The sequence below is a fragment of the Somniosus microcephalus genome, chromosome 11 (genome assembly GCF_052327205.1).
Source record: "Somniosus microcephalus isolate GS21.2 chromosome 11, FLI_Smic_1.0, whole genome shotgun sequence".
Classification (NCBI taxonomy): Eukaryota; Metazoa; Chordata; class Chondrichthyes; order Squaliformes; family Somniosidae; genus Somniosus; species Somniosus microcephalus.
Genome location: NC_140997.1, coordinates 159,340,752 through 159,353,883, shown reverse-complemented (window position 1 = coordinate 159,353,883; position 13,132 = coordinate 159,340,752). Strand labels below are relative to the sequence as shown.

The 13,132-nt window shown below is 46.7% G+C and overlaps 1 pseudogene; it reads left to right on the top strand.

The window, feature by feature from the left end:
- Nucleotides 1-1,108: 1,108 nt before the first annotated feature.
- On the top strand, nucleotides 1,109-2,716 carry LOC147110965 (fascin pseudogene; annotated as a pseudogene).
- The last annotated feature ends 10,416 nt before the right edge of the window (nucleotides 2,717-13,132 follow it).

The following is a 13,132-nucleotide window of genomic DNA, read 5'->3' as shown; positions in this document are numbered from 1 at the left end:
CTTCTCCGGCGAGCTGCCTAGGGACACCCAGCAGGTGTCTGCCACTCGCCGACCTCATTTACACAAGGCTCAATATCGGGCATGTCTGGGGCCTACCCATTCTGGTGCAGGGGAGCAAACCAATTTCTAGACCACTATATCAAAGCCCTGGACATGCGTACTCTCAAAGAGGTGTCATCGCCCTCAAGATTCCAATTTAGATGGCCCCCAAAACTATGGTGGGGTCAGTGCTATTGATGTCAGGTTGGCAGAAGTCCTGCACCATCATACTGGTGAATTGTGCCTCCAGGGAGAATCCAGGTGGTAGTATAATGAAGATTAGTATATCAAGACAAGGTATCACAGTTAGGCTACATCTTGAGCCATTAATGGCTCTTTGTTGTGTTTTGATTGTGACTAATTTTATGAGATTTTAGTGCCATGATGATCCATATTTTGTTTAAACTGCAAAGTCAGGGGCTGCCCCCAAATGCCTCAATGGTAATACTGTTTTATTTCTATGGTGGCCAGTTGTCTTCCCTTTTTCATTTGGGATTTGTCTTCAGTGTCTGTTCGTGTGGTGGGAGGCAGAGCTGCTCTGGTCAACAGGTGTAGGAACATTAAAAACATGTTTACAATTTCCATGGAAGTACTAGCTAGTAGAGATCTTCACTTACAATGTCACACAGCAATTATTCTTCCAATAGTAGGCACTGACTGCATTTTCAGAGCTAAAATTACACAGGCATCAAACAAATCAATTTCCTTAGAAAAAAGGACTTATTTCAATCATATTTCTTCTCAGCATTGTTTATAATAGGTGCAATTTCATTTTTGGGGTGGGGAAGTAAATCATGAATTCTGTTAAAAACACCATACATTGGGGTATAAGTGGAAATGTTTAAGATGTCTTAATCTAAATGTACAAGCCTACATTGCGTTGTACTGCACTTGTGCACTAACAATGACAATAAAAGTTGATTTGATTTGATTTTGACATGGCATCGCTAAATGTCACTGAACCTTTCAGTACTATGTCACAAGCATTGCTAGGGAGTAAGACAATGATGTCATTGGACATATAAAAACAGTTACTGACCAGATACAGTGTGTACTCATCAACAAGGTGAGAAGCAGTGGGACATGGCATTTAAAGTGCTTCCTTTTGGTCTAATTAATTCAGCCCAAAAATACTTGACTGGAGAGATCTTCAACTACAAAGTGAATGCAACGGCTTCCTCACTGAAGAGGAGTCAGATATGGACAGTTGAGTTCACCAAGGAGGACTCGCCGATGGTCCATATCAAGAGTTCCTTTAACAGATACATTACTGCAGACAAAGATGGCAAGATCACCTGTGATCAGGAGGCTCCCACTCCAAATTGTGTCTTCCTCATGATGCTTCATCCGGACGGAAGAGTCTCCTTCCAGTCAGAGCCCTCCAAACGGTATTTAGGAGGAAACCAGGACAACATCACATGTTTTGCCCAGGCTATCTCAGACAGTGAGAAGTGGGTGCCACACCTGGCCATCCACTCCAGTGTCAACATGTTCAACCCTGGCAGGAAAAATTACCTCCGGTTGAATGAGCAAAGTGGAAGAGTGTGCTGTGATAAGGACCTACCCTGGGGCGCTGACTGTGTAATGACACTTTACTTTGACATCAAAGAGAAAAAATATGCCGTAAGGACAGCAAATGGTAACTTCATTGCTTACAATGGGAAGATTGAGTCCAAAGTAACACACAGGACATTGTATCGCCTAGAGATAAAGAATGGGATGATCTGTCTGAAGGATATGTATGGAAAATTCCTATCTGTGAAGGACTGCAATATTAAAACGATCAAAACTTTGAATCCTAGCAAGGATGAACTTTTTGTCATAGGCCCTTCTCCTGGGCAGATCAGTATCATGTCCTTGGCTAATGAGAAGTATATCTCCTGTGAACCTGGTCCAGCTGTCTATGCAAATGTTAATGAGATAAAGGACGCTGGACTCTTCCAAATTATGATGGATTCCACAACAAAGAAAGTCTGCTTCCAAAATATTTCAAACTGCTACCTGGCAGTTGGTGCTAAAGGCTTCATTGAAGTCTGTAAGACTCTAGATTTTCAGTGCTGGTTTCAAATTGTGTACAATGGGGAAAAGGCAGCTCTAAAGACATCAGATGCAAGACATGTGACTGTGAATGCTGGTGGCCAGCTCTTGGTAGGGCCAATTTCATTTGGGAGACAGGAGGAATTTGTCTTCAAACTTGCCAACCGATCACAACTAATACTCCAGAGTGAATTTGGTTTCATTGGCATTATTCCTGGGAAGCAGAGATTGGTTTGCAACAGGCCTATGTACGAGGCAAGCAAAATAACTTTAACTGATGGCGGCTTTTATCAGTTTAAAATAGTATCTCTGGACAAATACTGGGAGGTAGATAAAGAAGGCTTTATCACTGCCACTGGAGAAGTGCCTGTTAACTTCACTATTGAATTGATCACTTCAGACCAAATGATCCTAAAAGGACCCAATGGAAAATACATTGTTGCAGAATCTAATGGCAACATCAAAGCTGTAGGAGAAGGTGCCAAGTCTGCCACATTGTTCCGATACTAACTTTAGCAGATCAAATTTTTGTGTGCACCTATGAAAGTAACTCCTGACTCCAACTCAAGTTAATTCAGGATGAATAATAGGAACGAATAAAATTAGTTCAAAAATATTAAACTATATTCCTGCTATCAACTGTGAGTTTCACAACATTTAATATTTAGGAAATAATGTAATACTAATAAATGTAATTTTGGAGCTGGTCCCTCTGGTAATGTGCAGCACTGATATCAGAGTCATGGGACTGCAAGCTCTCCCTAATTTTCCACTGAGTGAATTACTAATCTCAGTTAGGGCATAGTGAGCCAGAGATGAGGCAATTGCCCCGACGAAAGACAGGAAGAAAGAAAAACCAGTGGATAACTCAAAAAAGTATTGTTCTTGTTCACCCCTTAAGGGATCATTCCAAAGTGGTGCTGACAGAGACCCAGAACAGACTGCACGCTCTCCCTCTTGGTTACTGAATTGCCAATGACATGCAAAGTCTTATAGGAATGGAGGATAAAAATATTTTTAAAGTATCCAGTATATGATAGAACTGTTTAAATGTGCACAATATTAATTTTATGGGCCTTGAATGCTTGCAATTCAGCAAGAAATTTAGACTTATGCTACTACTCATTGGAATTTAGAAGAATGAGAGGTGATCTTATTGAAACATATAAGATACTGAGAGGGCTCGACAAGAGAGGATGTTTCCTCTCGTGGGGAAATGTAGAACTCGAGGGCATAGTTTCAGAATAAAGGGTCGCCCTTTTAGAACTGAGATGAGGAGGAATTTCTTCTCTCAGAGGGTCGTAAATCTGTGGAATTCTCTGCCCCAGAGAGCTGTGAAGGCTGGGTCATTAAATACATTTAAGGTGGAGATAGACAGATTTTTTGCAAGACAAGGGAGTGAAGGGTTATGGGGAGCGGGCAGGGAAGTGGCTTTGAGCCCAAGATCAGCCATGATCTTATTGAATGGTGGAGCAGGCTCGAGGGGCCAAGTGGTCTATTCCTGCTCCTATTTCTTATGTTCTTATGTACATTCGCCCCTCATGTATTCTGTATGCATGTCCACACTAATAATAATTTTTTTGTGAGCCAGGCAGCTCCGCAAAAAGTGTTAAAACATTCTTACTGTGAAAACCAGTTGTACGGTGGGCGAACGCTATTAAATTGAGATTCTTAAATGGAACTGAAATTGGCCAGTTCAGCAAAATCGTTTAAATATAAGTCTTTATCGATTGCTTAAATCCTTTACTGATATAATGATCATAAGACATAATGCACATGCACAAATAAATATATACATGGCACAAACCTTGAACATGGTTAGAGATTTGAAAATGCTTTTATTCTCACAAGATAGCAAAGAAAAGGTTGTTAATGGTCATCAATTGGGCTGCATTGATAAAAGTGGAATTGAGGGTTATAGAGATTTGCTTTGCTTAACTTATTTTTCTTTTCAGGGATGGTGAGGGAAGGAACTTAGGGGGAAAAATTCGGTATCGCCCCATTTGGGGCGCCATTATTGGCGGTGCGCAAAGTTTAGCGCCTGGCGCTAATTATCGCCTCCGACAGCAAACTTGGCTTTTATTGTCCCTGGAGGTGATTGGAGCACTAAATCAGGCGCTACACACCTCTGTTAAAGCGTTAAGGCCGAGGAGCGAGGCGCTACCTCAGAGGGCGAGTGACGCTCATGTGATGTCAGTCAGAAATGTAACACAGACACAATGGCACCGGCCAGTTCTTAAAGGGGAGGGTCGATCTTGCTCTCCATCCACATACTGCTCATTGCAGCCTTGAATCTCGGCCTGGAGAGACTTGTACATCAAATCTGCTGGAAAGAACAATGGAGAGACCCAGGGAAAGAGCTCACAGTACAGCCCCCATAGTCTCTTCTAAATCGATACAAGGAAGGGCAAATCAAAATGAACCTGCAAATTGCTGCTCAGTGCCTTAAACTCCTTTACACAGTGTTGAATCTCTCCAGAAGTCTCTCTCTCTCTCAGAATGCGTGGTGCAAAAATGTCACCAACAAAAAAAGGCAGGAAGTGGTCCCCTTTAAATAGCACTCCCCCAGTCCCTTTCTGACTGCAGAACGCTCCCCTCAACCTGTCGTTGCTAGCGGCAGGCGGTAAGGCAGGGGCGCCACTCAATTTCCGGTCCGGGGCGCTACCGGGGCATTGTGCACTCGACTGACGTCACGATCTGCCGGTGCAGGAGATCGTGGTGGTAGTGTTTAGCGCCGTCACAAAATGTCTAGTTAATTTTGCGAGAGGCGCAGATATCGCCGCGCCCGGGCGCTAGTTGCTTTGCGCCCCACTTGGCACCCTCTTAAGGCGCTAACGGGAGGCGCAACCAACTGAATTTTTCCCCCCAAGACTCATAGTAGAGGTTACTGTCAAGGTTGAAATAAGTAAGAAAGTCAAAGTGAATCAGGAAATAGTGATTAGATGTGCCGAGCTTAGGTCTTAAAACCATAAAGATTATACGAAGATGGAAAGACTGAAGAAAATGAGGAGGTCATTAAAAAGAATGAAATAGAATAGGAGTCTTTGCAATGAGTCTTGATTTCAAAACAGTGAGAGTGAAGGAACGAGGAAGACGATTCATGATGGTCTACTGGTCGCTTTGGAGGAAGAAGAGAGAAATGTTCCAAGGTACTGTCAATAAAATAAAGAGAGACAAGAAAGGTTGTAACAGCAAGAAAAAGGTGGAGATGAGGTGATAGTGGTATTGCCAATAGGATGACAAGCTTTTTCTTTGATGTTGCTCAGGAGTGGATGACAGGTGTTAGAGGAGGCTACCTAAATATGGGAGCAGAATTCTAGTCTTGCAAGGTTTTGGGCTTCACAGAGAGTTAATACATACTTGGCAAGAAAAAGGAAACCAAACATTGTGGAGGCAGCACAGGAGCAGATTTGGGATTTCCATTTGAGTTCAGAGAAGAGAAGCAAGAACAAGAATGTCAACATAACAACAGCAACTTGCATTTATATACCACCTTTAATGTAGAAAAAGCATCCCACAGCATTTTATAGAAGCATAATCAGACAAAAATCGACACAAGAGACTGAGTGAAGCCATCAAAGATAAATAGCAACTGTTGGCCAAACTGTGTCATTGGTTATTTGAAGGAAACAAGATTTTCATATCCTCCATTCTCTTTGATGGGGCAATGAAAAGTTAATGACTTAGTCATTGCATTAAAGAGAAATGGAGCTTGTGAGTACTGGAGTCGTGCAACCTGAAAGAAGTTGATTAATGTAGTTTAAAATCATAAGCAAAAGTGGAAAGGGTTGGAAGATAAATGAAGGATGTCAGTGCAATTTAGAAAATTAGCGTCAGAAATGTGGGATTCTCCTAATCCTTTCACTAACAAGCTGTAACCACGCCGACACTCGCACAGCAAGATTAATTCCTGGTTGATGTGAACTCATCTCTGAATACTTTTGCCTATTAATCACTGTGAAATGTATTATTTAAAAATAAAACAAGCTTGCTGTGCAATATGATTTAAACATAAAACTAAATTTATGCCAGCGAAAGAGTTCAGAGGATATGACAGCAATTTTTGAACGAAGTTGTCTGCTACTCCATCCCTGTCTGTCTATCACCATCAGAGGGAAAGTAATAACCGTCATTGTAAGTGACAAGTCAAACATAGCATTTGAAATTTTGTATTCCTTGTTTATTTTGTAATATATTTTGAGTATTTAGGGTTGGTTGAATCTTTTATATCTGTGTATTTGAGATAGAACTTAAAAGCAAGAGCAGCAAAACAGGGAAATCTTGGAAAGACCATTAAAGTAAGACGGGAAGGTCTGTTAAAAAAAAAACGTCCTACATTTAAACATGCTGGGCCTGATAATGCTTGGGCCACGATCCAAGGAATTACATTGAGATCACACCCACTGTTGACCCTGCTGGAGTATGTAGGGTCAATGTGAGGCCATCTCACTTAAATAGGGGCAGTGGATATGCCCGTCACTACGAGCAGGATCCAGCAGAGCTTCATGCCGTTCTACCAGACTCCCAGCAGAGTTACTGAGGGAGTCCATTGAACGGCTGAGGAGTTTAAAGGCTGATACATAAAGAGGAGCAGATTAGTAACAATAAGGTCTGTTATAGAGATTTCCGGTGAAGAAGGAAAGCTGCTGGTTGAATATTTTGTTAAGTTTCGAACAATTAAGTGTTTAAAAAACCACCCTGATGGGAGTCTGCCTATTGGATGACTGTAGTTAAAGCCTAGATTATTGTCTCTCGATCTATCTCATGGGTATTGTTATTTGTATTTATTTTCTTCTGAATATTGGGGGTGAATTTCCATGGAGTCCTCCCTCTGCTCCACCATAACTTTGGTGGATGAGTGGGAGAACTCCTGCCCCGTTATATAATGGACCAGAAATTCGGGTCGGAGGCTTCCCACGGGTGCAAGCCTCCGACCTGCACTTAACTAGCGCGCCGGCCGTTGTGCTGTGGGCCCGCGTGGGATTCCGATCCTGGGCCTGCTCCAACTGCCGGCACGCAGCGCTTGTGTATCCCAGGGGCGCAGTAAGTTCGAAACGTCCCCTGGGATGACGTGGGCCATGGAGAGCCAATCGTAGCAGGGAATCTCTATTCATAGATTTGTCAGGAAGGCCTGTCAAATCTATGAATACAGTTCAGCCCCAAAACATAATTAAACTTCAAATTTTTTTTTTTTAATCACATTTTTAAAATAACTATAAATTACATAAAATAACAATTTTAAACAATAATTTAAATTTTTGACAAAATTAATTACAGTTTTTAATGGGACTAAAAATAAACTTACCTTTCTTTAAAGTATTTAAAAATAATAAACCTGTGGAAAAAATGTTTTAATTTTACTTAATTCACCACTTAACCTTGTTAAAAGCAGGCCTTGCAACTGCTTTTTAAAAGCGTAGCTGCTGGAGACTTACCCTCCCGGAGAAACCTATAAAAAAAAAGGAAGTTCCAGGCGTACGCGCTGCCACTCCGGCGCACGAGTTCGACCTGTGAACCCCTTCCTTTAAGGGACTGGAAGTTCCGGTTTCCCACGCACGCGCAGTGCATGCATGAAACCGACACTTTCGTTGGGCCTACGCGTGAGTAGTCTGCGCGTACTCACCCGTGGGGACCCGAATTTCTGGCCCATTGTGTCTCTAAACATACAGCAAGCAGGGAAAGAATTCTAAGGCAGATTATTGAATATCTATGACTTTGGGTTTGCTGAGAAAATGTCTACTGTCAAACAGTCTGCTTGTCCAATAATTGTTATGTGGTTGACTCAATGAAGTCACGTCAGGGACAAATGAAAGTTGTTTTTAACCACACTCAGCAGAGTCCTGTAACTGACTGACAGTGAGGGAGGGAGAGAGACACTACAGCAAAAGGAAAGGTAACAAATGTAGAAACACAATGTAGAATATCCATTAGAACTGGCCAGATTTATAATGGAAAAGACAAAGGCCTAGAAATTCAGTATCGCCACGTTTGGGGCGTTATAGCCGAGCGTGCGCTAAATTTAGCACCTGGCGCAAATTATCGCCACCTTCAGCGAAATTGACTTGCTTCGCCCCAAGAGGTGCTTGGTGCGCTAAAGCAGGCGCTGCACGACTGTCCTAAGGTGCTAAGCCGGAGAGGCAAGGTGCTACCACCGAGGGCGGGCGCAGCGCAGGTGCAGCCAGTTAGCGATTGCAGGCAGACACGCTGGCGCCGGTCACCTCTTAAAGGGGGAGGGTCGATTTGGCTTGCAGCCACGCCCTGCACATTGGAGCCCTGATTCTCGGCCTGGACAGACCTGCTGCAACATTCTAACGCCTAGGACCATGGAGAGTGCCAGGGAGCGAGCGCAGCGGTTCAGTGAGGGGGCCCTGAAGGTTCTGGTTGGCGCAGTGGAGCGCAGGTGATCTATCCTGTTTCTGGACAGTGGCAAGAGGCCGCTGCCCAACGAATATCGAAAAGCTTGGAAGGAGGTGGCACACAGAGTGACCTCCAGCAGCATGGTACCTAGGACCCCTGTGCAATGCAGGAAGAAGTTCAACGACTTCACTCGGGTTGTATGGGTGAGTACCCTTTCCAGTATCCTCTTCATCCCTGCATGTGCACCTCACTTTATGGCCAAAGGGTCCTGAAAGCCCCAATGCCCAGCCCTCATCCAACACCTATGGGCCTTTCATGAAACTCACATGCATATTCACCACTTTACACACTGTAAGGGCTATTTGACCATGGGAGGCAGTGCAGCCAAGATCAGGGCTTCACACTGTAAGGGCTATTCCACCATGGGAAGCAGTGCAGCCAAGATCAGGGCTTCACACTGTAAGGGCTATTCAACCATGGGAGGCAGTGCAGCCAAGATCAGGGCTTCACACTGTAAGGGCTATTCCCCATGGGAGGCAGTGCAGCCAAGATCAGGGCTTCACACTGTAAGGGCTATTCCACCATGGGAGGCAGTGCAGCCAAGATCAGGGCTTCACACTGTACTCAGAGCCCGTCCTTTCTCTTGCAGGGCAAGCTGGCGCACAGTAGGAGGCAGCAGCAACGGACCGGGGGAGGCCGTCCTGACCTTAAAGAGCTCAGCGATCCGGAGCAGCGAGTGGAGCAGAGTATGGCAGGCCGGATGATTGGCCCCGTCGCCACTGGAGATGCCGACCCCGTTCTGGACAGCAATGGTAAGGTCATCACCTTTTTGACCTCTCTTCTTCCACTTGTGCCTCACACCAGCATCCTTTGCCACTGTCGAACCAATACAGTGCATTGCAGCACTCATGCCTCCCTCGCTGCCGCCCTGTCCTCACGCTAAAGCAACTCTTGTACCTCCCTGCTTTCAGATGCTGATTCACCAGGTGAGGAGGCGGGCCCTCAAGCTGCCACTGTGAGTGATTCTGAAGGCGAGGAGGAAGAGAAAGCCGGACCATCAGTGCCACCCTCAGCCGAGGCAGCCCATGGCCATAATGGGGACACGTCTTCCCTGGAGGGGAGCAGGGGGGAAGGGTCTGAGGAGGGTGAAGCTCTGGGGCCCAGCGGGCTGCAGCAACGCAGGGGTGGGGTAGGGAAGCTCAGCGGCCTTCTCCCCGGAGGGTGAGTGCGGCCTCCAGTCCTGCTACAGTGAGCGCAGAGGAGGTGCGGCTCCTCGCTGAAATGGGCGCCCAGGTGGAGCACAGGCACACTGAGCTCATGGCTGCAGTGGCAAGGATGCCTGACTCCATAGAGTCACTGGCAAGGAGTGTACAGGACTTCGGGGCAGCACAGGCAAGGAGTCTGCAGGACTTCGGTGCAGCACAGACGGCTTCCACGCAAGTGCTTAGTCGCGCCATGCAGTCAGTGGCTGGTCTGATGCAGACACAGATTAGGGCCACACGAGCACTGACTGCTGCCACCCTCGCTGGATCGGGCAGGATTTGCCGGGGCCCTCGCCGCGCCACATCAGGCCAGCAGTCTGTGCTTCAGCAGATTGCTCCGCATGCTTCAGTGCTGCCCCCTGCGAGTGCCAGTGTGTCGTCCGACCAGGGAGTGCCTGTGCTCTGTCAGGATGGCAGCATTCCTGCTGCCAACACTGTCACTCCTCCACTGCAGCTGCCACCACCTGTAGAAAATACTGCTGCCGCCCATGCAGAGTTGGAGCAGTCAGCAGCCAGGCCCTCCAGGCCCAGAGCTGGTCCAGGCCGTCCCCCAAGGGCATCTGCCGACTCAGTTTCTGATACACAGCAGTCTTCCCCCAGCCTTGCTGCAGTCACTGGGGTCCCATTGCGGAGGAGCTGCAGGGTGGGAAGGGGCCAATCTCGCAAGCGAAGCAGATCACCCTCGCAGACCAAAAAGTAGGAAGTGTGGCAAAATGCTGTGAATTTTTTTAGTGAAGGCCGAGGACCATGGTAATTTTTGTTTAACTCTTTTGTCCATTGTTTCCAGGTTGTGAGAGCCAGTTATGTGTCTGACTGTTTTTTGGGGGGTTTCTCTGTATTTGTTTGTCATGTGGGAAGGGCACAGAGTTTGCTAAATAAATAATTGTCTTTATTCAGATTGTGCATGTTTGCTCTTTGAACTATTTGTTGCCTTGACCGGCTAAGGGTTTGCGGAACGGTTCCATTCATGTTCTTTCAATGGCACAAGCCATTCCCTCAGAGGGGGCCTAGAACCGACTTGCAATAAGCCGCTGACGGACGGCCCTTGCACTTTGTGCCTCCCTCCCGCCTTGGTCCTCCTCCTTCTCCTTCTCCTCCTCTGGTGGTCCTCCAATGTCTGCTGGCAGTGGCTGAGTCCTGAGGATAGCCAGGTTGTGCAGCATGCAGCACACTACAATGAAATGGGAGACTCGCTCAGGCGAGTACTGAAGGGCTCCCCCGGAATGGTCCAGACAGTGGAACCGTTGCTTTAGCACACCGATTGTGTGCTCAATGATGTTCCTGGTTGCTTGATGGCTCTCATTGTATCGTTCTTCAGCAGGGGTGCTGGGCGCACGGAGCGGGGTCATCAGCCAGGTGCACAAAGGATAACCCTTGTCCCCGAGAAGCCAGCCTCCTGGGTGAGCCGGGGCTTCGAAAAGGTCTGCCACAGAAGTCTGGTGCAGGATGAAGGCGTCGTGGCTGCTGCCTGGAAAGCAGGCATTGACAGCTAGTATCAGGTGTCTGTGGTCACACACCAACTGCACGTTCAACGAATCGAACCCCTTCCGGTTGCGGTAATCCTCGACATTCTCTTGAGGCGCCCGCAAAGCCACATGCGTGCAGTCAATGGCGCCCTGGACCATGGGGAAGCCTGCTATTCTTGCAAATCCCATTGCGTGCTCTTGCTGCTTGTCCAGGGTCATGGGGAAGGAAATGTACTGACGTCTCCTTTTGAAGAGGGCATTCGTGACTTGGTGGATGCAGCAATGCACCGCGAACTGGGGGACATTGGCAATGTCCCCAGTAGTGGATTGGAAGGAGCCGGTGGCATAGAAGTTGAGAGCCACTGTCACCTTCACTGCCACCGACAGAGATGTCCTGCTCCTCAGCTGAGGCTGCAGATCTGTCTGAAGCAGGTGGCAGAGCTCAGTCACCACCTCCCTTCTGAATCGAAGCCTCCGAAAACACTGCTCCTCAGACATGTTGAAGTATGAGAACTGCTGGCGGTATACCCTGGGAGGGTAAGGCCTCCTGTGCCGACACCTGTTGGCCCTCCTCCATCTGGCCATGATTGGGACTCTCTCTCGGTGTCTCTGAGCCCTCTCAATGCAATGGAGAAACCCAACGTTTCCACCCATTGCAGCCCCCATAATATGTGGCCACTCAAGGCTATGGCAGTGAAAAATCAATCCAACTGCAAAGTTCTGGGCTGAAGCCAGAAGTACCTGTGCGAGCGCTGACTCAATGCAGAAAGCTCTCTCCCTTTGTCTCTCTGCAAATCTCTCTCTCTCTCTCACACAGAAGGAGTGGTCCAAAAATGGCTACCACTAAGAAGTCAGGAAGAGCCCCCTTTAAATAGCGCCCCCCCAGCCCCACAGCGACTGGGAACCGTTCCAGTCAACCAGTCGCTGGGAGCACCAGGCGGAAAGGGGGGCGCCACTGAAGTTCCGGTTCGGGGCGCACCAAGGGCATTGCACCATGAAATGACGTAAGGATCTGCGCGCGCAGTTGAGCGGGCATTGCAGTTTTGCGCCGCCGCTAAATATCCGCTCAATTTCGCGAGAGGCGCAGGTCTCGTCGCGCCTGGGTGCTAGCCGCTTCGCGCCCCACTTATCGCCCTCTTAAGGCGCTAACGGCTGGCGCTAACAATTGAATTTCTCCCCCAAAGTGCCTGATGTCTGTGCATAAACTCAAAGAAGAGTTGATTAGCAGTTTAACTATTTCTTATGATTATGAAGTTAATAGCTAAGGCAACATTGACATCAATTTTCAGCTTTGCTAATGTTCAGCAGAAATAAAATGTTTTACAATGTTGGAGTCGTTAGAAATCAACAGGCTCTGAGACTTTTGTTGCAGCAAAGGCAAAACGCGTGTTACTTTATTCACTCTCCATGAGGACTGAGGGTCTTAGCCTCGTTGCAGGGCTATGATGTCATCATGCTACCGACGCATGACGTCATCACGCTACCGCGCTCTTAAAGGGACCCTGCCCCGATAACCCAACCAATTACGTACATATAACAACATTGGCTATACATAGTGAATTGTGTTTGTAGTGGCGCTCCATCGTTTTCAATATGCAGCCACTGAGCTTTAGCTTTGAGGCTTTTAGCAACGAGTAGACGTGTGTCGAAATAAAACGTTCCAAAACGTAACTTTGTCTTTTAACTGTTTACTGTAATACATTTCAAACAGGATTTCAAAGTAAAACACGTTTAAACACGGTCAAAAACTGTATTGCTCCACAGCCATCAAAGCTTCTACGTTTCCTAGCCTCGTGGTGCTTGAACTGTAAAAATGGCTGGATATATCATGTGACAAGCTTAAGGACTATACCATTGGAGGAAGAATAAAGGGGGTCTCTCAGACTATACTATTGGAACAAGAAAAAAGGGGGTTTCTCAATACAATAAGTCAGTCAGGTAAATTAACTATATTATACTAGAATATGCATC